This window comes from Falco naumanni, chromosome 15 (genome assembly GCF_017639655.2).
Source record: "Falco naumanni isolate bFalNau1 chromosome 15, bFalNau1.pat, whole genome shotgun sequence".
Taxonomy (NCBI): Eukaryota; Metazoa; Chordata; class Aves; order Falconiformes; family Falconidae; genus Falco; species Falco naumanni.
The window spans coordinates 11,925,752-11,952,947 of record NC_054068.1 but is presented as its reverse complement, the minus strand read 5'-3'; the positions used below and the strand labels follow the sequence as shown (position 1 = coordinate 11,952,947).

Here is a 27,196-nt window from a genome sequence, read left to right as displayed (position 1 = left end):
ATACCAACAAGTTATTGAACTAAATAATGTTATATATAAGCAAATTACATATACAGAAAGTGTGAATAAAATGGTCCACTCAAGTTTCCTGCTGTAAATAACTGAAAAAATTGTATTTTGATGATTGTAACCATTTCTAGTGCTGTTTTTTTAGAGCTTCTACGTTCTTGGGTATATGTAGATGCAGAAGATAGCATATGCAATATGGTACTGCAGTATAAACTTCTTGTTCTCATTTCTGCTAATTAGGAAAAATGTATAATTGCTGATGAATGAGGAGATAAAATATTACTTAGAATAGTGAAGTCTTTAAAAACATTATGGAGTGAAGCAAAAATAATACAGAGAAAAGGAGAAAATAGATCTAGATGTTGGGAATTGATAATTAATCCTGAGTTCTTACAGAATATTTTGTGATAATTAGGTTTGGCACTGCAACCAGATCACCTTAGCCCTTCATAAAATTCATGGGCCTCAGAGCAGCCACAGGATGATCTACTCTGCTCTTAATGAGCTCCAGTAAAGACCTCACAGATGTCCAATCTCTTCCGTTGTCTCACTGTGTTAATCATTACAAAGATTTTCCTCAGGTGGACTATTCTGGCTGCAGCTTAAGCTCTCATGTTTCTGTTTAGATCCACTTCAGACATGGAGATCAGATTATTCACTTGTTTTTGTCTACATTTATATATATATCCAAGAACTTCTATTACATCATTACATCTGCTGAGTCATCTTTTCAGTAAACCATTGTTATTCATTTAACATTTAATTATTGTTTCCTATTTTACTGATCATTCTTGCTGTTGATCTCAGATCTTTCCAATCAGCCCACATTTTTCTTGAATGATATGGCTCTATAATGTAAAGAGTATTCCCTCCACCAGGAAAAAACCAGAAATTAATTATTACCACATGCTTCTTTGTGGTTGTACCTCTGTTCATACATCCTGGGATGAGATTTACTCTTATTTGATAGTGAAGAGGAGTCAGAATTTGTTGCTTCCTTTTTTTTGCAGAACTGTGATGTAGTCCATTGTTCCCACTCCGTATCTGTGGATTCTGCAGTGGATTATTTGTGTTTGCACAGAATGTCAGACTTGACAAAATTGACCTAATCAGGTAGCATGCATATTAGATAGTTGATAAAACACTGTATGACCCTTACAAACTACAGTGACAACAGCATTGTTTCCTGTAGAGGCTGTTATAACCCTTTTATTTTCTTGATAATTTCTTCAATTTGTGAAGACAATTTTGAATTTTAACCTTCTCCCTTGTATAACTGCAGACCCTCTTTGGCTTCATTTCGTCTCTGTACTCTTTATATTATTACCTACATTATTAATGGAAGTATGAAATGGGACTGGATTCAGGACAGATGCTGTGGACCCCAGCTCAGTATGTACTTTTATTTTCACAGTGAACCAATTATGGCCACTCTCTGAGTACAGATATCGTTTTCCCAGCTCATTTATCCTTATATGCTTTTGGAGAAGGTCATGCCCAGTGCCAGAAGCCTTGCTCAGTATGATCTCCTGAGTCTTCACATGCTAAAGTCTTGTATCTCTCGCTGAAGTCAGTAATACAGTAAAAACATTAGGTCAATTTAGGATATTGTTACCATTTTAAGAAGGAAGTTTGCAACAATAGAGATGTCAAATCAACCGTTAAAAATATCAATGGCTTTAAATAAACTCAACCATTTTAGCTTTGAATTCTTAAAACAATAATCAGAGAGAGAGTCTGCCTTTAAACACTGTAATAAAATTGTCTTTGAGGGATTAGGAATTACTTTGGATGGGAAATTCAATCTGGAACATTGTAATGCTTTTTTTAAATTGCAGTGACTACAGCGTTGTTTCCTGTAAGAGATGCTCATAATCCTTTCCACACTGTAGATTGCAGGAAGCCCTAGAGTCCTCACCCAGTTCTGAAACGTTCGGATTTCTTTTCTGATGAGTATCACTGCTTCCAAGATCAGACTTTAATCTAGAGTTGTTTAATATTTTTCCCCTGAATGTTTGGGTTGAAATTTACATGTGGAGATGAATGCATGCTATTTATTTAATGAAAAACAGGTGGCTTTTTTTGGTAATTTACTTGTAGTAAAATGTGGTTGTGTTGTAGCCACTGAACAATTTCTTGTTAAGCTGCGTTCAACAACAACAACAAAGCAAGTTGGTCACTTGTCACTTAACAGCAAGGTTTCAGTCCTGCAAAATGACCTAATCCAGTACGAGATATAAAACTGTGCTGGCTGTGAGGTTGTAAGCAGCTCCAGAGACTTCACTGAACTATTCCTATAGTTAAAATTCAGAATATGCTTATGATGCTTTCCTGGATGAAGACAGGATGCTCAATGTTGCAGGAGGCTCTTTGAGAGGTTTGTAATGGCTACAAAAGGTCACTCTTCCTGTGTTTTTCATCTGTGTTTCAGGGGACACAGCAATGCTATCTCAGATTGCTGCTGCACCGCTGATGGTCATTACTTGTGCACAGCATCCTGGGACAAAAGCTTAAAAATATGGGATATAAAGACAGGAGAATTTTAGTGTCATGAACCCGTTTCCTTCAACGAAAGACATGAGGGTTCTGTTAGTTCCTGCCATTTCAGCCAGGGTGGTGAGTTATCTTAATACTAGTGCATGATCTCGATACCTACATACAGGACATTTCAGATAAGCCATGAGTGACAACTCAAATCGTGTAGGTAATTAATTAATCATTTCCAAGATAGCATGTTTAATTATGAGAAAATGATGTCCATGTAAAGAAGTTGATTGAGGCTAATGGTCTGTGTTCTGTATTAACCAGGCAACTGGAAACTTGCTTAGTTGTTATACCCATCAAGAGGTATAATAAAAAGATCATAATGGAGTAAAAGCACAGTACTATGTTAGAAGATTAACTTAGCACTTGTGGATATTACCCTAACATTAGTTAACTGAAAAACCCCCCATGTTCAGTAAATACTGTACTGATCTGTAATAATAAGGAAAACGTGGATGTCTTTGTTAGTACCCCCAAAATAATGTTACTTCACAGCCCAAACAACGTATACTAGCAACGTACTGAAAAACTTCATGGATGTTCTCAGCTACGCTGATCGAGCACATAAACTACCATATTTAAAGCAGGTGGTATTTATGAGTTAGACCAAGACAGTTTGGCACCTGGCACTTGATGTCTCCTTGAGGCTTGGATGAATAGGAGGAAGAAACAGACTCTCCAGTTTACCTGTATCTGAGTGGAGGTAGTGGGGAGCTGTTTCTTACTGCCTTAGTTCCAATACTTTCACTAGATCACAGACAACTCCCAGTCCCTACACAACATGAAATCTGTTAACTGCTGACTGCTACTGTGCAGAAACAGCTTCTCTTCTCTTCACTGGGGTGGACTAATTATGAGTTTCTGTACATTGTGATCTTATCGGCTGTTTTCTTTTGCAACTTCACATCCGAATGCTCCAGTAAAGGTGACTCCTGCACTGCTGACAGCAGGTTAATCTGCGGTCATAGCCAGTGCCTTCTGAGGCAGGCAACTCACATAAATAAATAGCAACTCTGTGGGGAAAAATATGCCTGTGGGTTGAAGACAAGAAAATGCAGATAGGCCTGTGAATATTGGAATCTGAAAACATGCTTTCCACACTAAACTCTACTTTTTTTGTTTTATTCACAGTTGACCTAACAATTCTGAAAGTATTCTCTGTATTTTAATTTTTAAACAAGGTATCTCCTTAACTTTTAAGTCAACAGAATTTTCATATGTTTTTTTCCACTTGCTTGTGTGATTGCTAAATTTAGGATTAATATTTACAAAATTAAGAACATTACCAAGTAGCTGAAAGGAACCTCTATTGTCTTGTTAAGGCATGACTAATATCTCATTATTTATTTTTTTTTATAAAGTCTGACTCGCTGTTAGAATGAGCCTCTTTTATTTGTCTGTGTGACAAAGCAAAGCTAAAATACAACATTTGGATTTTACATTTCAGCATCACTTGTGTCTGGTGGATATGACAACACTATAGCTATATGGGATACAGATGCAGTCTATAAAAGGCTAAGCTTAAAGGTACTGAGATGTTTTTTGGTCACTAGTTTGATGAGACGGTATAAAATGTATTGCTGGTTTAAAAGCGTTGTATATTTAATTATCTGACAAATATCCTTGCCTATCATTTTTAGAGACAGGCAGGAATATATCCTGGATTTGTGTGATTTAATTTCCTAGAACAGTATATTCTTATGCAATTAGCTACAAAGATATTACCTTTGTCAAATCAGTTGTTAATAAGCTATTACATTTCTCGTTTTATGAACAAGCTTATTTAAGGATTGTATTGCATGGAGTGGTATCTGTGTTCTAGGAGAGAGTTTCTTCCAACATGTAACAAGAGCTTGGGTAGCACACATACTAATTTTGAAATGCCACACTCTGTATGTTTACACGCTTACTTATGTCCACAAAAAACTGCGCTAAAAGGGAAGCATTAGAAAAAAAGTAAATATTGGTGTTGAGGTTCTCAGGCTTAGCTCAGTTCCTAGGTTACATAGTTTACCTTACTGCTTATAGTGACAGGGATGTGGTTGAAAACGTTAAGGTACTTTTCAGGATGAAAAATTGTATAAACAAAGTAGCTAGTCAGTATTTAGCTATCCCTGCTTGGAGCTAGGCCTCCTCATTTCTTCCATATCCATGGTAATACTACCCAAAATTTGAGGCAGTAATTAATACCTACAGGGGAAAAAAAAAAAAAAAAAGCAGCGCAACTCTCATTAGGTACTGCAGCTACTGCAAATTTCCCAATTCACAGCAATCACTGTAACTAACTCAGTTTCCCATAAAAAAGAAGGCATCTGTTTAAATGCTTGTATCTTTGTAACTATGGAGAATTCCAGTTTAGGATCTGTGCTTTGGTGTAATTATATTCTGGAATCATAACTAAATTTAAAAATATTTTTTAAAGATTCTTCTATAAACCCCATGTTTTATGTAGGCATGTTTGACTGCTTCTGTGTGCTGGAAAAATATATGTTCATCTTTTAATTGTATTTCTCAGGTGTGGCATTTGTCTATCAAAATGACCATGCTTTCCTAAACTCTTACTGTTTATATGTGTATTACATAAAGATGTACAAACATTTATACTTAAATGTGTTAACATCCCATTAATTTATATGTATGTATCTGTAATACCATTCATGGTATTTACTCCCTAGCTGGAATAAGTAATTTGTTTTAGATTTTAACCTGTTTCAATTCTTATGCCAGCTCAATGCTGTTAACCTCAAATTAGCTGTGCTGCAGTTGTCAGGATAAGGATATCCGATACAGCTGCTTGACTTGGCCTGCTTTCAGAACTGGTTTCCTTCCCTTAAAATGGAGGCAAGTTGCTGTCTGTTCCCACAGCTCTTCCCTCTGTTATCACGTGATAAATAGCCTCAAGATTTTTTAGGAAATGAATTTTAGAAGTCGACTCTCTTTTTACATTTCTTTTTAGAACTGTTCAAAAAATAGAAAAGACCTATGCTTAAATGGAGCTTAAAGCCATGGTAACTGTGTAGTTGTCATTCTTCTGAGTGCTACAGCTGGTGGTCTGCTTACCAGAGGTGGTAACAGCCACTGTTTACAGGTATATGTATGAAACTATGAACTTCATAGCAACTTTTTTTCTTGACGGGACATGAGGCTGTCTAGATAAGAATTTTCTCACTGAATTTCAAAATGCATTTATGGTACAAATAGTTGGTTCTATTATAATGAAGGGTTTTTTCCTTGTCTTACAGTCAAATTTTGCTTTACTGTAGGGTCATTGGGACTGGGTAACACATGTTGCGATTAGCGAAAACAAGGAAAGGATTCTTTCAGCCTCAAAAGTAATTGCTAATTCCTGATGGGCTTTCAGGAGCTAACTTATAAATAGATGTGAAGATTTCATCCCTTGTTTTCAACTTTTTTTGGTATGAAATTTAACAATAGTCAAGTTGCTCATAGAAGTGCTAAGTTGTAATCAGTAAGTACAGAGAATCTTAAAAATAAGTTAAGTGTGTTTATCTTTTGTTATTTTAAAATGTGTGGGCAGTTTAAGATACCTAAAGATTTTTTTCTAAAAACGTGATATTTATATGTGAGAGGGCTCAGTGCTCATATTGAGAGGGCTCATCTGCTGAGGTGAGATTTCATCCTTATGGTAATGATGTGAACCACTTGTTTGGTAATATGCAAATACGTCAAAATAATCGCATCTTTTTCTCAGGATTCTACTTTGAGGTTATTGAATATTGAAAAGATGGATCATATGCCTTCAGTGGTAGAAACTGGAAAAGCAAGAGGCTCAAAAATTGTATCACCTTCTGTTTCTCCTGATCTTTAAATTAATGGGATGTTAACACGTTTAAGTATAAATGTTTGTACGTCTTTATGTAATACACATATAAAGCTAAGACTTTCCACTAACCTTGCTCTGCCCTAGTATTCTGTATGAGGAATAATAAAATACCTTGTACTAATCCATGAAATAGCTGTGATGTATCAGGTAAAGAATAAAATCCCCAGGAGTAGAAATCTTATTTATGCTGCATGGTAGATAGAGGATAAAATTAATTACTTGTCCTTTGGAAATTTTAAACAATTTTAAAGGAATACATTAGTCCCACATTCAATCTTACTAAAGGAAATAGCTATATGTAAATTATCAATAGGTTTCCTTCCATTAGATAAACCATTCTTCTTTACTATGGCAAACAAAGAATCCTTGCTCTCAGTGCACATCAGAAGAGATTTGTGAGTAAAACCATGAATAAGGCCATGAACTTGTTGCCATACCTCTTAAATTTTTTGTGAAGGAGCTTTCAAGCATTGCAAGTAAGTTGTGATTTCAGTCTGACATGATGTAGCACAAATTAATTCTGTGTAATAAAGGCTCCCTCCAACAAGGAGTGTGGTATTTTCCCTACCCTTTCTTAGGAGCAACCCTGAGATGATTATTATGTGAGATGAGTATATGTGAGAATGTCACTTAATAAAAGATTAAGTGTCTTAAAACGTTTGGAAGCCCTATTCCTAAAAACAGTATTTTCAACCTTTTTAACATTTCTTTCTAAAAGGGACTTAAAGTGGGGCGAAATAGTCACAGCTGAGCATGTGACACCCTGGAATGCAGTTAAGCTGTGGAATACAAAGAGATCCAAGTAGGTAAGTTTGGTTTTTTTTCCTTGTTTAAATTATGTGAATTGTGTAGCAACAATTACTTTGGTGAATCCAAAGTTAAATGGAAAATATTTTTAGGGAATAGTGTGTTTTCTACAGATTTATGGCTTTGAATAAGTATTAGGTGATAAACTGTATTACTTTCCAGCATTCTTTCCCCTTCTTTACTCCTTAATTAAATATTATTGTTTTGTTACAGAGGCTAGAAGAAAATGCTGCATCTATGCTCCTCTTTTTTTTTCTTTCTTTTTTTTTTAAGTAGATCACATAAAATAGGTGTGTTTTATAGCTGGATTAATTTGGCTTTAATGTTGTTAGTAATACTGAACTAATTTATGTTAGAAAACATTAGTCCTAGAATAATTAATGTTATATTAGAATTGAAAGTGTTCTTTCTTTCTTTACTGTTTGTAGCTGGAAAAATCAAAGCTCCAATTTTTTCCACTGAAACAGGAAAAAAAAGCAGTTGCTGTATAGAGGCTTGGTTCATTTTGTGTTAGTGATGTGAGGATGTTGGAAATTTTCTTTTGAATGAATCTTCTTTTTATCTCCCAAATTGAGAAAACCAAGAAAAAATGAATTCTTACATGCTGGCTTTAATAAAGCCAGTAAGTTCTATTACTTACTGCTGTTTTCTGTCCATTGCCATCACCTGTTTTATGCTTGGGTGCCAGATGAGTCAGCTTGTCTTCAGCCCTGAACTGATCTCACCTGCAGCAGTAGGCTCACATTTGTATGCAGCATAGGTTTTACAGAGAATGTGATAATTACAGACAATTCATTAGCTGGAGATTTATCTGCATATTTTCTGGCTCTTATACTGCCATGGTTTGACTAATTCACTCTGTCCCTGTTCTCACCTGATGAGAAATTTGTATGACTGTTTCAGACCAAGTCAGTGTGGCTTCCCTTCTGTGGGAGTTACTTGAATAACATCTATAATTTGGCTGTAAATACGCCTTGGTTGCCTGTTAAATTGCCAAAGCGATCTTTGTGCTTTGCAGATTCTGATCACAGTCCAAGCCTGTAATCAGGTCTGTTCATGGAGCTGAGCCTTTCCTGATAACCTTAGGTGGTGGGCCAGGCTCCGTGTTTGCTCATGGCTCAATCCTGCCTGGTGGCAGCTCCATCCCTCTCTTGGCAGGGTCCACCCTTGTCTGCTGCCCTGTGCAAGTGATGGGCTGAAGGGCCAGGGCCCTGAGGGAAGGCGTTGTATCAGTGGCAGCATCAGTTCTGCGTGAAGGATTCGAATTAGCTCTATAGAAAACCACCCAGATAACTTTTTGTAGTTTGTAGCTTTTTGTAGCTTGTGCAAACATGCACCTTTTGTCAGGCACTCCAGTGTTATGTGTGTGTGTAGATCATAAAGCGCATAAGCGGTGTGTGCAAATGCATACTGGGGTTTGATTTTTGCATCATTACAGATGATTGCAGCATGTAATTGAGGCCCAGTCCTCCCTTGGTATCTTTCACTGTGAGCCTTGGGCCATCGAGACACAGCGGGACGGTGGGACGGAAGCCTAACCGTAAGTAAATAGCGTTTTGTGGAAATGCTGACACTTAGGTGTTTTCCTTCGGTCTTTACACGTGTTGTGCCAAAACAGACGCTAAGGTGCCGAGCAGCGGCCGGCGCCGCAGGCCGAAGCGCCGCTGGCCCCCAGCCGAGCCGGAGCTGGCGGGGGCTGAGTTCCCAGCCCGGCCCTGCCGCCCGCTGGGAGCCGCTCCGCCCGTAGCGTGGCCGGGCCACTGGCCGCGGCGGTACCGGGGCGCGGCCGAGCCAGGCCGATGTATTGGGGCTGCGCAGAAGCTCAGCCTATCGCCGGGCGCCGTGGCTTAGTTGGTTAAAGCGCCTGTCTAGTAAACAGGAGATCCTGGGTTCGAATCCCAGCGGTGCCTGCGCGGGGCGGCCCATGTATTTTGCCGGCGGGGAATCGCAGGGCCCGGCGAGCTGCGCTACGCCCACGTGTCTTCTCTTGTCTCCACAGCTTCAACCGCCTTTCAGGGAGGTAAACGGAACTATTATTTCCTTCTCTCTCTCTTTTTTTTTTTTTTTTTTTTTTTTTTTTTTTTCCTCTTCCCTCTTGTAGTTTCAGTGCGTATTGACTCGGTGTCCGCTGCTGAGGTGTTCGTCACCCATCAGTACCAGACCTACCTTTCACTTCTTACTCACTTGTGTTAACTCAAACCTGGCTTTTCTAAGTGAAAATGGTAATAAAAGCCCTGTGCTGTTCTCAGTGCAGTGACACGGCAGAAGGTTTTCCTACACATCTTCAAAAACCAAAGGCCAAATCCTGCCCCATTAGGCTTGTGAATTAAGCCCAGTGGATGTATTCCAGATTTGTGTTACTGCAAGCAGAGGTAGAATCTGTCCTTAGATCCAAAGACAAGACTGAAAAGCCATTAATACAAGTCCCACCCTAGCAGCTGTATCCTCAGGTGGTTTTTTGCAGGTTTTTTACTCCCAGCAGTGATGGGAGTAATGGGATTCACAGGCACATTTTGAGGTCAGGTTATCACAACTCCGATATGCAGCTACATCCCAGCTGTTGGTGGCCCCAAAGTGCAATGCATAAGTCTTAATATCCAGGATGAGCATCTTTGGTTACAACATTTGCCTGCAGGAACCTTTCTTTGAGTAGTATTTACTGTAAAAATGCAACTTAGATAGTATTTGATATGTGATAAATAGAAGTAAACCATAACTGCAAGTTGCAATGGTTTTAAAAAATGTAGAGTATTTTGGATTTAACCTCTCATAGATTAGCATTGCCTAAAAGAAATCAGAAAGACCTAGAGTTTAAGATAATTGGAAAGTGCAAATTAAGGAAGACTTGGGGAAAAGAAGCTGCAGTGAATGTCAGCCAGTTCCCCTGCTGCTCCTCAACTGGTGGCAGTTTGGACCCTGAGGGAAACAAGAATTTTGAAAATGAAAATCTTGTGCGAATGTTTCTGTTCCCCTTATGTTTGTAGCTGATACAAAGTCATGTACGTACATTCTAGCACTAAGTTGAAGCGACAGATGAGGTGCCAAGTCCATGAACTTGTGAGATTTTAGTATCAAGAAAACCCAGCAGTTTGGTGTCAAATAAATCCTGCAGTCATGAGCAGTGACACCAAACTCCACTCTGCAGGAAAGGGTTGGCTTGGGCACCTGGCGCTGTGCTGGGTGCTGTGTAAGGGAGAGGCACGTCTGTGCGTGGACCCAGCAGCCTCTCCTCTGGATTCGGCTGTTGGGATAGTGCCTGCCAGACACCTCTCTCTTCCTGTTAGGGCTCCACTTCCTCCACTTGCAGCTTTTTGGTGCATTAGGAGGATAGTGCCTGAAATGAAGAACAAAGAAAAACAAATATTTGGGTAGTTTTTGCACATGCTGTTTGTAGCCAAATGGACTTGTTCTCAGCTCTTGCACAGTAGACAGAGATGACTTAGGGGGTCTGTATTCTAGGTATTTGTGCTGTTACTCTGCTAGTTTCCTAGTTTCTGTTCTTTAGCTTGCAGATGAGAACTGCCAACATTAATGAGTATCTAGGCATCCATCAAAATCGTTAACACTCTTCTCATGCAGCAGCAGAAACAGCATGATGAGCCAGCCAGGATGGCACCAGTGGGCTGGTCACTGTGTATCTCAACATGGGCACCATAAAAAAGGCCTCAAAACGTTTGAGAAAGAAGGACAAAATAGGAATCCAAATCAGTTCATGAACACAGATCTGATTTGTTTGGATTCTGTAAGAGTGACTGTATTTTTGTGTATTAGTCACAAACATGGACCCCCAGCTTCTGTAACAGATTTCTAGGATGATCTGTGTATTTACGTGGGAAGTAATATTTTAAGCCAATATTTAAGCAAATTGAGTGAACTGTGGCTTTTTTTATTTTGCATAGATTTAATGATATATAAATACATCATATAGGTTGCTTGTTTTGGCTCATACATGGATGTTTTAAATATATATTCAGGAAATCCCTTCATCTGAGCACTGAAATTTCACTGAATGCCCAGAGGGTATGGGTAAAAGGCCTGCTGTGCTGGAGAATTTGCTTATATTTCTTATTTAAGTAACAACATTAATAAGAAATGCAACGAAGTGAAATTCACTTAGATATGCCTGTTCTGCTGACAGTAACAACATCTCAGTGTTCGGTTATTTCCAAGATTTGCCACCAGCCTTTTCTTTGCAGTAGTAGTCAGCTGGACTGTTCAGTCAGTCCAGTTAACTTAAGTAAAACTATTTCCATAAAAAAGTATTTTCAGGATTAAGGCCTTTAGCTGTTCTTCTGTTACAGGTAATGTTTAGTTCATAAATTGAGAGCTAGAGTGAGAAGCCTGAGGAACATGCTCATCAATGGGATTGTGTGAAGTGTTTTAATGCACATGATAAACCCACTCCCTCTGTTAAAATGTTATAACACTAGTCATGCCAAAAAGATTCTGTATTATTTATCATGTGAGATTCTACAAAGATAGTTTTCTAAGGTAGTTTAAAACAACTAAACAAATCACTAACACTTAAGCTGAACATGCAGGTTGAGTGTGTATGGTTTCTTTTGGTTTTGTTTTTTCTTTTAAGTGTGGGAATAGGCCAGATGAAGGCTGCTTAAATCTGAAGTAAGATTGTAGTTATGTATTTGTCAATAGTGTTAAAAATGGATTAAAGCTTATATGTGGTTTGCCAGGTAGCAGGTAGTAACAGCTGTCTTTGCATAAATATTTGCATTTTATTTTTCGTGTGAGCTGAATAAGCTTCCTTCTCCCACTCCTCGCCCAAATGTTACACCATCACATCAACAACCGGGGAAGTAAAGCATTTGTACTCTGTATATGATCATGTCATCCACTGCTCTAAGATACAGCAAGTGGTGTTTACAGACCCCCTGGCCCATATGCTGCTGGTATTTGCAATTTTGAGTTTGGAAATACACATATAATCGTGTGATCTGTTCAGTTCCCAAAAAGTGACAGAGCGCCTGGTCAGATGGGCCTTGCGCATCAAGAGACCTGTTCTTTGCTCCTCAGCCGCTCTTTGGCTCTGGACGCGCTGCTCTTAACTTCTGATCTCTTTTTGCCATCTGTAAAATTACAATAATACTTACTGATGTCACAGGGTTGCTGGGAGAGTTCATTAATGTTGTATGAAGCACTCTGAGCTTTTGGATAAAATCAATGTTATTAAAGCCATGTTTTTATTTTTCTTCTCAGCAAGTTCAGTCTTCCTGCAGTTAGGTCACGCTGGTGCTAAGGCTCTTTGATAGCGCTGGCAACGTTCGCGGATTCACAGATGCATCTGGACTGTTTCTGGGAAAAGGGGCCTGACTGCCTTTGTCTTGCTGATGGGGTAGAAAATCATCTTTCAAATAAAACTTTTTACGGGTTTAAGTAAAGTTATTCCTTCAAAATTTAGTACATAGGAGTACTTTTAGTCTTCTTGTTGAAGGTGCTTATTAGCTATTTAGATTATTTTCTGCTTACCTACAGAAATATAAGTAATACCTGTTTTTACAGGCTACTATTTTTCTGCCGAGATACTTTTCCTATTTTAATCTCTCAATATATTGCAACATCTTACATGAAGGTGTGTGATTATTGTATCAATATATAGTTGAAATTGCCTGAGAAGAGGTAAATGTCATCGGTAGCTTGTGATAAGTATTTAGAAAATACTTTAAAATCTTTCTAATTGTAAAAAAATGCTGTTTTTTGATGCCAAGCCTAAACCAAATGGCCACAGTCTGTAAGAAAGAAGGATGCATACTATATTTCTTATGACATATTCCCATAATGACTGCTTCCTTCAAATGGAATAAAGTAACACCTGGTAAAGACAGGGAATCCTTGCAAGTTAAGTATGATAAATGATAACCTTTTGTAAAAGTGTATTATAGGAACTCACATATGACCCTGACAGATTCATGCAATAAATACAAATCCCTAGAACTGTTAATTGTGCTCTGATCCTTTTATTCACAGAGCATACAGTGTTCAACATTTTTAGAGCTGTAATGAATCTCTGAAATCATATTAAGGTGGTATCAAAGAATAATTTAATTGCCAGTAGCAAGTATACTGTTTAATTATTTGAGCTGGGAGAGTGAATTCACCTGCCTTTGAAAATTTAGGATGCAGTAAAACAGTATAAGTTCTCGAGGAGTAACTGTTTGGGTCCTCTCTCTGGATATTACACGTAATTTAATCATAATTTTCTCTAATGGTTCTAAAAATTGCACGATGTTTCCTTATCATTACTTATGTTTCCCTTAATTTTCCAGCTTGTGGGGGCAAGGACAAAATACATGAGTTGTGGATTCATGAACGAGTCAGGAGGCTCTGGATTGTTGACGTGTACTCTGTAATTAGAGGCCCTGTAAGTAGTACCATGCAGTCTCAATTTTGGCAAAAATATTTTCAGTTTAGAAAGGCAGAGGTTTTTATAATTAAATATGTTGCCTTTGTATATTCAGTGGCTGTTCATGTGACACGAGCCTTGGACTCGCTCTTGGATGGCTTAAATGCAAAACATGCAAAATACGTGCCAAAAGACCTTGGTTGGGTGGCTCCAGCATGAACCAGGTATGCCAGTGCTCTGGCCTGAACCTGCTTAATGGTTTTCACATGACGTTCTCATGTGTTATGAGTTGAAAGTAAAGCTTTGTCTTGAATTAGTCTAATAAAACACTTTCCATTCGTAATAGAAAAGACCATAGTTCTGGGCTTTTATGAAAGCCATAAAAATTAACTTTGGATGAATAAACAAAATACCTTTTTATGTGTGTAATTGGAAGAGAATTTTGTGTTCTAGCAGCTTTTCATACTTTATCCTAGTGGTGGCACATTCCCTGAGGTGAGAGAGAGAGAGAGAAACAAGTAATCTGACTGCCTGTATACTCACAAATAAAATATGTTTCCCTTTGTTTTCTAACAGCAGCTACATCACTGGAAAATGTGTTTTAATGAGAAGATTTATTTTTTAAATAAGAGACTAAACTATTGAAATAGTACTGCTTTACAGAGCTGTGGACTGGGCCCAGGAACTATATTTTGAGAGGTGTCAGCTTTAGATTCTAGCTTTGTTCTCTGCTGCTGCAGCTGCAGGTTTTCTCTTTTGGTGTCTAAAATATTTGACTTGCATGTGTAAGATGTGTACCAGTGGTGGAAAAAGATTATATATTGGCATATTTTATTTGACTTAACCACAGTATATACAGTACCTCTGAGGAGCTGTAGGGTAATAAATTGAAGCTATCCTGGTAAATATATTTTTAATAACTTTTTACCTTAGTTAGTTGCCAAAACCTCCGTAATTTATACCTGTTACTGATTTATAGCTCAATTAGGAGCACAAAGCTAACTTGTTCTTGAGGATCAGTTGCTGAGGTTCTATTAAGGTGCTATAGAAAAATAACACGTGAAGTGATATCTTAACATTAGCATTTATAGAAAAATGATGTGAAATGCTGAAATAAAAAGCCAGTGCCTGACATTTTAAAGAATTCTCAAAGTGGCAGGACTTGCTGCAGAAGATCTTTAACTCCTGTGCTGTTGTGACTAATAATTTTTTTAGGAGTTTCATAACCAGCTTGTTCTGTGAAATTATATCCAGAACTTATCACAGTCATGGTGACTCCATGCTGCTGACTCAATTAAGTTGAGTATCTTAAGTATCACTTAACATGAGAGAATAACTATAATCAAATTGAATGAGACCAAAGGTGCATCTAGCCCAGCGTCTTCTCTATGATCATGGCCAATAGTGTGTGTCTAGGGCAGAACATAAGCATAAGGCAAACATGCAGCAGGATTTTGCCAGATACAGGCCTCTGGTGATTTCCAGCTCAAGGTCTTGAACTCTCACGTACAGACCCGATCAGATTTAATTTTTCATTTCTCCATGACTGTGAACAGGAAAAAGTGAAGTGACTCCTGCAGGCAGACGTGCATATTGGAGACATCTTTATCGTAGGGACAGTTGCCTAAAGAAGGAAAATATTAGAGGTAGTCAAATGTTTAGTGGCTGTTTATTGCAGCAGTGACTATAGGCTTAGAGGAGGATACTTCCCAGTTTGCCTGTGAGCCAGCATTGCTGCCTGCATGTTATCACAAGGATTTGGGTGAAAGCATTTGATGAAAACATTGAGTGAAGCCACACTGCCTGTTAACCCCAGTTTGTAAGACTGCCCTTTCACATTTCCTGACGTGCTGTTCTGTGATGTGTCATGCTTCGACAGGCATGTCCAGTTACACGGTGTCATGTGTGTATAATGTGATGTGATGTATGTGTCATGGAAGGATTTGCCAGAGTGTAATTTATCAGCTCTGAATTTTGACGGGGTGAACCGTTTGGAGTACTGTGGTCTGGATGTTGGAAAAGAAAGATGTTTTCCAGTTATTGCTTTGCTGCTTGTAGAAAATATTGATGGTTTAGTTCGTAAGCAATTTGCAGAAATGATGCCTATTACTTGTAGGCTTGTTGTAAGATTTTTGATTGTCTGTTCTTACAAAATAAGCAATGGCATGAAGTGGCCTATTGAGAAGAAAGTGACTTGCCCCCATCGGCCAGCAGATCAGTCCCTTATTCTGCTTTTAATATATACAGTCTGGACCACTATGGAGGTAAAACTGGCCTGTGAACTTAGACAGATATCCCATAGAGTGTCACTTAAAAGACAGGAAACACAACCGGGAGCGGCAACAGAGGGAGTAAGAGATGGGCACTGAGCAATGTGGCTCCTTCCCATTTAGGACCTGTGTTGCTCCGCCAGTCAACCTAGCTTATAAGCATACCTGAATTAAAAAAAAAAAAAAAAGAAAAGAGTTTTTGAAAGCTTGGCTGTGTTTCAGTTCAGAATGAAAACCACAATTCTTCAAGCAGGGAGACAGTTAGCTAGAAAATTGCAAATTTTGTGCCTTCCTGCAGCAAAACAGATTTTTTTTTTTCATCCAAGAGGCTGAAATCTATAGCCCTAAAATGTGGGGTTCTGTGGGACTAGTGGGAGAAGTGAGTCAGTTTTGGAGATGCTCTTTGACTACTCTGAAAAATGTTATTTCATTAGCTACGCTTGACTCATGCTCAGAAGTTTACTTTCTTGAAGGTGTTTTCATTTCTCATGTTTTAAATGCACGTTGCCTATCTTAGCAATTTGGGTTTGTTTCATTAGATGGTGAAACCATTACAATTTGGTTTATTTTCAGCTTAACCTTCTATTTCTGTTCCAGTAGGGTAGAAATGGATTAACAAACGTGTATACATAAAAACTAATTTTTCTATCTTGTTTTTGTTTAGGAGTAGTATATATGTGAACATTAATGCAGCCTGATGTCACAGGAGACCCATGTCCTAAGTGTGATCCAGGTGGTGTGAAGATGGACTTTGCAGTAAGAAATGTATGCCTGTAAAAATGTTGTCTAACACTCTACTCCGTGTATATAGCCTTATTGTTCATTGTGAGAACTATTTTTAAAAGAATTACCTTCAGTAAAGGGCAAGGGTTGTTAACGCCTGTGAAATAAAACCTACAATGTTAAGGCATCCTACATGGAATATTCCTTTTTGGCCAAAGAGCCTTTCAGTCCTCAAAGGAGTTGAAATTTACTGTATTTTGAAGGTGTTTATTAATGACTGTGGTCTCTCCTCAGTCTGTACATCTCTCATTGTGGTTAAGGTGGTGAGGTGCACATGTTGCAGGGGGACCTGTGGAACCTGCAGTGCGATCCCTGCAGGTGAGTGCTTTGCTCTGGGTTCCTCTGCATGAGCCTTGTTCCAGGACACTGCCTTCCTAATCCCGGAGATGTAGGATTGTACAGATTGCATGGGCACATGTGTATTAGTGATGTGGTGGTGGTAACTCCCATTTCACGCATTGCAAGGGCCGGCATGCAAGTTATAATGCGTTCAGCAGCAACAGAAAAGCCAGCAACTTCTCTGTTTTATGTCATTTGAAAGATAAAGCCTGAGGTGTATGAAACAGGGAAGCATTTGTCTTTTTTTTTTTTTTTTTTTTTTTTTTCAGCAAGTCTTTTCTTTCCTTCAAAAAACTGTAGTTAAGCTATGATTAAGGTTTAAATATACAAGGATATTTTTAATATTAGTTGGTGAGGTAATCAAGAATTGGCCTTACTGATGTCAATGGCAAAACTCCCACTGACTGTGCTGTAGTCAGGTTTTCATTCAATAAAAAGATAATAAGGAATCTGATTCATAATGAAGGGAGGAAAAGATGAATCAACCCAAGCTGTGTGGGTAGAGTTTTTCTTGTGTTATTCACTGTGCAGTGCCATCAAAACAACAAGGTCTGTCCTTATCTGCTGTAGTATTTTTTATTATTCTTTACTTGCATACAACTAAACACAATTAGCCCTCACACTATTCCTTCCGAAGTGTGTGTTGAGCTCTCATTGTCAGTGGAAACTGTTCAGTGCTGAGTTTTTCTAAAAAACTCATATTATGGTAACACAAGAAGTATTTTGAAACTGTCTGAATTACAAGGTTTTTTTAATGACATAAAGATTGGTTAGGTATTGTTTCTAGTTGATTTTTTTTTAAACAAATGTGCTTTTATTATCTATACTATATACATTAAAAATCTTTCTCTTTTTCTCCCGTGATAACAAAGTGTAATGGTCAAAACTATCCTAAGAGCAAATAACATCACCGTTTATACCTATAATATCATTTGACACATCTCGCTGAATGAACATAGTATAACATCATAGCCCAGAAATAATTTATTACAGTGTCCCTAATTATTATGGATTTGGGTTAATATTTGGAAAAATGTGTGATATAAACTATTCAATTAACTTTGTGTATTTATTTCTGATTAATTATATTATATATAGTGCTTTTCTGTTAGAATAAATATTTACTGTCAGTAATAGAAATTATCAAATAACATGTTAAGTCAGTTCTGTTTGGTCAGCCCTAAGTGGCTATTATTTTCAGTACTAGACTTTTTTTTTAATTAACATTTTAATTTGCATGTCATTTTCAGGCAAAACAGAATCACTGGTTTTTTCTCTGGTATGGGTTATGTTCTTTTGTTCAGTGCTTCTCATGGTCATTTGGGTTATCTTGATATAATAAGTATGCATTAGTGCCTTATCTTAGTTGAGCAGGGTACCAATCTCCTCTTATTTCCTTAGCTTTAAGGAGGCACAGCTTTAAAGCAGCCCAGACCCAATCCTTGTGCAGTATTATCAGTATTAGCTGAGTTCTGAAGTTAGTTCTTCTGTTTTCTAATAGAATGTCCTTTAAAGTGTAAGAGCTGTGTGTCCTTAATCACTGTAACTGCACACACATTTGCGATGAAGGTTGAGGTTATGCTGACTGTTCAGGTGCCGTTATTGCATGACATCCTTTTGTCTATGAAAATGTATCTGAGGTATTTCTAGCAAATTCCTTAAATGAAACTAGAAGATGTAAGGTTTGCACATTGAATGACAAAAAAAAAAAAAAAAAAAGTGCTCAAGATTTTTACTTCTTGACTCTAACCAGCTGGAAAGAGATACAGGTCTCCATGTCCTACAGTTCTTTGACTGCCCAGATGAAGGAACAAAGGAACCATTTGGTGAGTTGTTAACTTGGGGCATTTGGTCAAAATGCGTATACTGCCTTGATTGCCCCGGCCAAAATCTGCTCCTGTTCTAAGATGGCAACAACAGGGTGAACTTCGCATGCTCCTTTAATGTTGTTTCCCATGTGGTCAACTGCCATTTCTTCTGGCAGTCTCCCTGGCTGCAATCTGTGGAAACAGAACCTGGAAGGTTGGGGGAGAATTCGTGAATTAGTAGTTACAAATCTGGAATGATGAGAGCCCAAGGCTGCTATGAGTTAATGTATCTCTTAAAAAGGTGCTAGTATGACCTGTAACACTGTCGTTTAGATGCAGTGGTCCTAATTTCATGTTAAATGACTAGAAATAAGAGGATTTAGTCACTTCTTTCAGTACCATCTTGATGAATCTCTGACTTAATAATTTTTGAATTATTTCACATAAATTGATTATGCAGCTGCTGCTGGTTTCCATACTTAAGCAACCCTGAGCACAGGGCCCTCAGGAGAGCATAAAAATAGATTTTGGGGCTGTCTTGGCACCACTGGCTTTAGGTCTGCTCGACGCTGATCACAGCTAACTGGGCTGCAGCGCTCTCCATTGGTGCTGTACGATCTGAAACTGATCCAGGTCTTTGCACTGTGTCTGTTCTTCCCTGTGAAGAACTTCAGGAAGAATATTCAGTAATGACCACTGGAGTGACAATTGTCCATGAGGAAGACAGCACACTTTTAGTGTTTTATTCTGAAACAATGTTATATTGTGGCAATATTAACATTGTGAATGCTTGCAGATCAAGATATAGGTATAGTTTTATACATATTTATACATACACATGTAGTGTTTTTTACATTAACTTTTTGTCCTCTGAACTCTGGAAGTTACAGAACCTTGCAGAAATTCTAACGAGCCCTTCTGTGCTGGAATGCATCAAGCAAATTGCCCGCAAATACAGCTGGACTTGCGCTGAGCTAAATGTGGGCACTGCAGTGAGTAATTGTTTCCAACTGGGATCACTGTGCTTTCAGTAAATCTGTGGACATGGGATGAAATATTTAAAATTGCTTGGCAGTTAAATATTTGCTAGTGTGCCTCGCTTTTGAGAAATAGAAAACCTTTGTGATTCATACCTCTGTATCATGGCAATCAATGGGCACTGCTTTGCCATTAAGTTCAGTGAATGTAGGATTGAGAACAGATGAACTAATCGGAGTACAAAAGTTTTTTGTGATAGGGAAGATGAGAAGAACTGAATCTGTGATTCCTACACCTATAGCTGTGGAAATGGGTCAGTGTCATGTTGGCTAATGAAAAAATGGTGTTAAATATTATCTCTTTGGTTCAATTTTTTTTCCAAGCTAGTACAATGCCATTTTTATGGTCATAACTACCACTATTTTTTTTTTTTAGTAAGACCAGAAGAGCATCGCATAAGTAAAGACAAAAAAATAACAATTATAGTAATTACTGTAACTTATGAAAGTTGACTCGTTCCTATAGCAGAATAATATTTTAAAATGCGTAGGTTTTCCTAAATTGCATGAGAATTACACGTGAGCTGCTGTATTTTTAGTACTCAACAACATGAATGCATAAAAATGTTTTTGTTCATTTGTTCCAAGATGGTCTGTGAATAATGATAGATTCATAAAAGCTAATTATAGTGAACTCCCAAAGCAACTGGTTGGTTGATTTAGCAACTGAAAAATCAACACAACCTGTCTATAAATGATTCTGACAAAGTGAATACAAATATTAAGTATAAATAAATACTTTTTCTTTTATTCAAACAGGTTTTAAAGCCCATTTAATCTTCTCAGCACCTCCCCAGACATGGACAAACCAAATAATGTGCTGCCATGGGAAAAAGTGCTATGACAAAGGATATTTGAACACTGAGCATTGTAAATGCATGTGCCAATCTGGGTATCATGGGAATTTCTGTGGTATGTATATTGCATTACCCTGAACTCCTCTCATAGCTGTAAAAGATCAAAGTACTTTTCTGTTAGCTACTTTTAATTTAGAATTTGTGACCCTGCTGGTTTTGTCTACCAGCTTGACTGCTTTCTGGTTAAGAGAATTCATAAACGTGTAATGTATAAATATAGAGAAACCCATGTATAAATTGGTTTTCATTACTGTTGCCTGTTGCAGTATTCTCCCTGCCTCCCAACCCACTCCCCCCGGTCCCTTTGGAACATCTGTTTACTTTTGAGGTTTCCCATACTGAGAACTCTGTACAGAAAGTATTTGTTTAGGAAAGGTAAAATTACCTTCATATAATTCTGATTTTAAGTAGGTACCATTTTGTAACATTTTCCATCTGCCTGCTGCGCCAGATACTGGTGGATATTATCTTAAGTCGTCCTATTGCATTTTTTTTAAATTGTATTTCCTTATTTCTGTTAAAATATATGACTAATTTAGTTGGCTTCTCTATCTGGCACTTTAATCTTCCACTCAATTAAGGAAATAACTGGAATGTTTTGACAGCCATGTAAATATTCTGGGAAGGGATGACATCTTGGGGCAGTAGTGCATGCAACCATGCTACTGTTGCCCTCAAGGATAAATAAACAAATGTCAGCTCAGGGGAGTACCATTGATCCCATGTGAGAGGTTGATGCATATGAAAGAGGATCTCGGATGACTACCTTCAGAAAAAGGGAAGTGCAAGGGCAGGAATTTTCTCACATTTTCCATTACTTTCTCTTTCAATTTTTGACAAGTATTTCACTGCCTCTGTTTGGCATCATATTTACATACGATGTTTTATTATAACAATGTGTACAGTTGCATAGTCTAGGTCTTAAATTGTGTGAAGGATTTCTCAAAAATCTCCTGAAAGCTTTGTGAAAACAAGTACCTGTCCTTTCTTAACACAATTTTGATCCTCTAAATCACTGAAGTAGTCTCATACTAGCTTTTTTTTCCCCTTTTGTTTTTTTACCTTCTTTTCTCTCTGGGCACACTTATATACTATATGTGTGTAAATCCACAGGGCTGTTGTCTTGTTCGTTCAGCTACTTTCTTATGATGTGATCCTTATATAACTGTTGCAGTATTTTTTTTTTTTCCTTCACATTCGTCAGCCCATTTACTACAGGCTCTCCTTTTACTTACATGCTTGGGTCAGAATATACAACTGCACAGACTGAGTCATAGTTGAAAGGTATATTGGATTACAGGGTTTTCTTTATGCAAAAGAAAATCTGACTTTTCATGGTTTTAAGCTCTGTTGACAGTTGAAACAGCTTCAATTCTTCTGCAGATCTCTGACATTAGTTTTGTTCCATGGTTTATGCTTATCCCCTTTTCTTCATCTCTTTAAGTAAGACTGTCTGAATTAGCATGCTTATTTGTCAACATGTTATTAGGTTTTATATTAATCAGATAAAAGTTCACTTGCATGCTTCAGACAGCTTTTACTTTTCAAGTACAAGAGGTTTTGTACACTGCTCATTACTGAAAAATAGCCTAAACGGTGAGGAACAGAGATGAAATCATTACACCTTCAGGGCAGGTATAATTTCTTACTTGTAGCTACTAGCCCACCATCCCTGATGGCGTGCCACCGCTCTGTTCAGGACACTGTTTACACAGTAAATATCCCTTCTTGCTGTTGCTGCTAAAGGTAGAATCACTGAGGTGCCAGAGAGTCAGTGTGTGTTTATTCCATGTGACACAGCAAAGAGAACAGAGCTCTCTGTATCATGGAAACATACCTCATGACTTAGGAGCGATGGACTCGACGTGTCCTGTATCCCTTTCATGGGAAGCACTCAGTCTGTGGAATGATCTGACGTTCACGTGTGAGCACATGATGATATTTCTGTTTCCTGGTGCTTTGAACTTGATTTGACTTAGTTAAATGAGCTGAACAGATTATTGTTCTGATGAGCCAATACACTGTCATCCTTATGTTCTTGTTAATGCGATACTATGAGTGTGGCATTATTATCCCCGTGAAAAAATAGAGAGATGTCTGTAGGTGAGCTTATGCGTTCCTTTATATCCTGTCTTATTCTTCCTGTGGAACAGCCTCACTGGCACATAGTTCCAAGTTTTTGCTGTGTTTTCTATCTGTGCATGTTAAGGAGAGCTTTGCAATCATTTGGGAAATAAGCTGTAATTTGCTCTTTTATGAACCCAAAAATCGCTGTGCTATGAATATGTATTGAGAACTTAGAGAAAGAAATACGGAAGAATTGTTAGTAATAATGATTTTAGCTGATTCCAAGGACACTCTCCTACTGCAAAATCATTAAGACTTTTAAAACTGTGTGGGGTTTTGCAATGAATAAGCGCAATGCTTTATGCAGAATGGGCGTAATAGAAATTTATACTCAAAAACATGCCACTAGAACTTTAAAAATATAACTGTAGTAGAGAAATAAGGGAAATTAAGCCATGAATTAGTGTTAGCAATGACCCCTGGGACAGGTGGAACTCAAGTTACATTCTCTAGGATCAAATAAAGCCTCTTGGGAAGTGTCTGGGCCAAATTTTGATGAAAAAGAGTAGCCATAGCAGCTACCTTTTAGGTATTGGTAACACAATGGGGGGGGGGGGGGGGGGGGGGGGAAGGAAAATTATGTAATTGTCAATGAAACACGAGAAGCCTGGTTATCCTTACCCTCTTGTGCTTTTTCTGCTGAACTGGTAATTGGATGCAAGTGAAATGGCAGTTTATAATAAGTATACTGGATAGTATAGACTATAATTATATTTGATTTACAGTGGAATTGCTACAATGCTCAGAGTCCAGTTCAGAATTGTACTGTGGGTATTGCAGTGATTTTTACCCCAGCGCTTGTAGGTGAAATGGCAGAGCATCAGCTCTGAGTTACTTGCTGCACCATTCCTCACACGTCAGCTTGCTGAACGTCATGTGCTGGCTAATTTATATCTATCTTGAGTCTTTGCACAGGTTTCTCAGCCATAAGAATGGATGGAATACAGCTCAAAAATTATTAGTGTTCCCAGCCAATGGGTAATGTTACACCAGAGAGCATTTTCTAGGCTGGTAGTGGGAGCACTACAAGGTAGTGTGACAAGGGAGCTACTCTTCAGCCTCTCCATCTGTGTTGCAATTGTTTCCAGCCCTTCTTCACACAGTACAAAAGCCAGTCACTGAATTCGTTTGAAGGCGTCTGTTAAGTCCTAATTATATGTTTTGCTTTTCCATGCATGCTCAATTTCAGATATGCCTGATAGCATGCAACACCTTATTTAATTTCTATCCTTTTTTTTAAAAAAAAAACAACCCCACACAACAGAACTGGAGGCTGGAATCACATTGCTGAGAAACCTCATGGCTATTTTCATTTGTTCTGATAACAATGTGCATACTGAGCAAAGAAAACATTTGTTCTCTCCCTAGGAGATAGTTTTAATGCACATTCACTGTGTTCATCCGGTGACTTAGAGAAGCTTTCATGTTTCTAATTCCAATCTGTTTGATCTCCTACTTAAATTCTAAAATAAATCTGTAGTAATTCATGCAGCTAATGTATGTTTGGCTAAGAATGCATTGATTGTTTCATTTTCTTCTCTAGAAATGAAGAGAGCAATAAAGACAGCTTCAGGCCTTACTGAGCCCATTATTTCCCTGAATTTCTGTATGTGAAGGGGAATCTGAAAACACATTCATGCACCTGCAACATGATTCAGCCTTACTTTGGTATTGCTCTTCTATCATTTGCAAGAGGAAGAGACTCACTTCTAAGTTACTTTAGCTCTTATTCACCAAAGATTTTGTATGTCAAGGAGAATAGTAAATCCTTTTATGACTCCAGCTACCAGAGAGAGTAAGCCCCTAACGTTACCAAAGCATAAAAGGTTTTACCATAAACTAAATTAAATCATCTAAACTGAGCTTATCAATAGATATGAAGGAACAGGCAGAAGAGAGAAATCAATTTAGCATCTTAGTAGATCAGGGGACTCACTACTGTCTTGCAGTGCTTTTTGATACATAGATAATAAACACTAGCATCACCACAGTTTAAATCAATCCAAATACAGTTATAAAATGATAAAGTCACTGGGGAGGTAGGAGGCTATTTCAACACCACACCACACCTTTTACTGTGGAGTCACAAGTGAATACATTTGTAGGAACTCATTGTACTTGTGTAACCTGCAGAACCTCTGTGCAATGTAGCAGGACTGGGAAGGTGCTCGGAGGATCCCAGAAACCACCAGAGCTGGGGGACATGCTGCAGGCAATACAGCGGGTGTGTGTATCAGCAGGTGCTAGACAGGAGCTGGCATAAAACAGCACCATGAGGTTATAATTTTAAAACTGAATCACACTGAAAATCATTAAAGGCAAAAAGAAGAAAGAAATAAAACAGTGCTGGTCTTGGCCTGGCTGTTTCTCTTTCAGGTGTCCAGAATGACTTGCTGTCCAGTGGAGCTGGCTGATAAAATGCAGCTTAACGGTTTTGATAAGGAACCCTGATAAGCTTCCCCAAATTATTTCTGTAAGGATTAGAAATTAAGACAATTCTAATCCTCTTCTGTAATTACGCTGCATGTTTCAAAACTCTGATCTCAATAACACTGTTAAATAAAAACCAGACCTCGTTTACTTAACGGAGCAGGTTATGTAGACCTTCAGATTCGTTAAGAGAGCTAAGTTATAAGTATAAAAAAATTAGGATGCAATTAATGCTGCCTTGATAGTAGTTACAAAGACAACTGAACCCTTTCAAGACAGAATGATTTTATTTTACTTTTCAAGCAATTACCCTAATGTAATTGCTACTCATAATCTGGCCTGCTTGATACAAATTCGGGATTTCATTGAACATTCAGAGTGTCACAGAGGAATACCACAACTTTGCACTCCCTTTGGAAAAATGCCTATACATTGGTGATCTTATTATAGTATTTCTCCATCAAACAATTTTGTACTCGCTTTCCTGTAACACCAAGTTGCTTTTATTTATTCCCATCACATTTCATAAAATGAATGTGAATTACAACAGGGTTTTTTTCAGCCCTTCATAGAATACATGAATAACAATTTCCTAAAGAAGAGAGTAAGGAAAATAGTTCACCGTGAAGTTTAGTAATGATCTATAATGGATCAAGACAGGAATAGCATTAAAGTCAGTGCAGTAAAGTACCCTTGAGAATTTTCTTCCCTTTCGGGGAGAGCGTAGTTGTCACTAAATGTAAACCTTATTAAATCCAGCCAGATAGTGTTGTATGGTGGTGCAATCTGAACCCTTGTAAAAATAAAACTAGTAGTAAATTGTGAGGTTGAGAAAATAATGCATATTATCACACCTAATGTTTTCTAACCAACTTTCCTATAAAGCCAAGTTTCAAAAGAGAACAGTGGTGATTAAAATATATGGGATTGCAGGCTTGCTTATCTATACAACTCTGTATGTGCTATGTTTGTATTGAAACCAATTTGTGGTGGAAAAGAATTAAATGCATAGAAAACACTTGTGGAACAGGTAAAATTATAGTCTCAGTTTAAAGAAATCTCAACCAAATTAATCCAAAGAAAGCGATGCTTATAAAAGGAGCATAAGCTTTCATGAGTTACAAAAATTAGATACAGAGGGGACTGGTGTGGAAAATGTAATAAAATTATTATGTAGTCAGACTAAGACACAGGTTACATGGACAGGATGAGGTTCCAAGTTAGTTTAACATTTTTAGTACTAATATTGATGAAGTCCATAATCTCGTTGTCAACACTGCTATATCATTTTATGTCTTCATCTTTTTACTGCATTTAAAAAAACTAGCTTGTAATATCCTTTGATTACACTCGGTAAAACTTTATCAGAACTTTATTTTGGTGGTGTCACATGGCTTTTTTGTGATGCAGTTCTGTCAAAAGCATCAAAATGAATTAACATGCCTATAGCTCCATCATATATAAAGTATAACTTCTGCTAATGAAATTTTCTAGAGCCCTCTCTGTATCCCATGTTCTGAAATGGGGTATGAAGGCTTGATGCTTGGCTTGCAACAATGGTTTAACTTGCTGCAACTCTTCTAAAGTTATCTTAAACTTTATCTGCATTCAGAATGATCTGCAAATCATTCTGAAGTAGAGCATCAAGAATGGGTTCTGCTGGTTGTGCTTTCAAGGTGTTTGTGTGGATGTTGCAATATGACCATGAACTCCCCTATGCCGGTAGATGCTTGAGCTTATGTATATGTAATTTCATCTATAATTTTCTAATCTGTACATATATTTCTGTGAACACAAAAGTGTGTGACTAAAACTCAGGGCTCAGAAATTTAAGTTAGACTTAAATGAACACTGAAGTATAATTCTAAACTGAGTGGGTTTTATCTTAACAAGTTAGTAACATGGATAGAACCTGCTAAAAAAGAATGTGCATCTGTTGCTTTGCTTTCAGTCCTGTACAGTCTACTGTTTCAGTGAGATACA

General features: G+C 37.8%; 1 long non-coding RNA gene and 1 other non-coding gene across 3 annotated transcripts; both read left to right on the top strand.

Annotated features, from left to right (window-relative positions):
* The first annotated feature begins 9,040 nt into the window (after positions 1-9,040).
* TRNAT-AGU lies at positions 9,041-9,114 on the top strand. The gene has a single exon. It is a non-coding gene; the product is annotated as a tRNA-Thr (tRNA).
* Positions 9,115-13,487: 4,373 nt separating this feature from the next.
* LOC121098130 lies at positions 13,488-26,607 on the top strand. 2 transcript variants are annotated; one of them, XR_005831180.1, is made up of 6 exons: positions 13,488-13,580; positions 13,678-13,786; positions 16,497-16,597; positions 18,708-18,780; positions 19,653-19,754; positions 20,559-26,607. It is a non-coding gene; the product is annotated as an uncharacterized LOC121098130 (long non-coding RNA). The 2 variants fall into 2 exon arrangements; XR_005831179.1 differs by having other exon boundaries at positions 19,647-19,754.
* Positions 26,608-27,196: the final 589 nt, after the last annotated feature.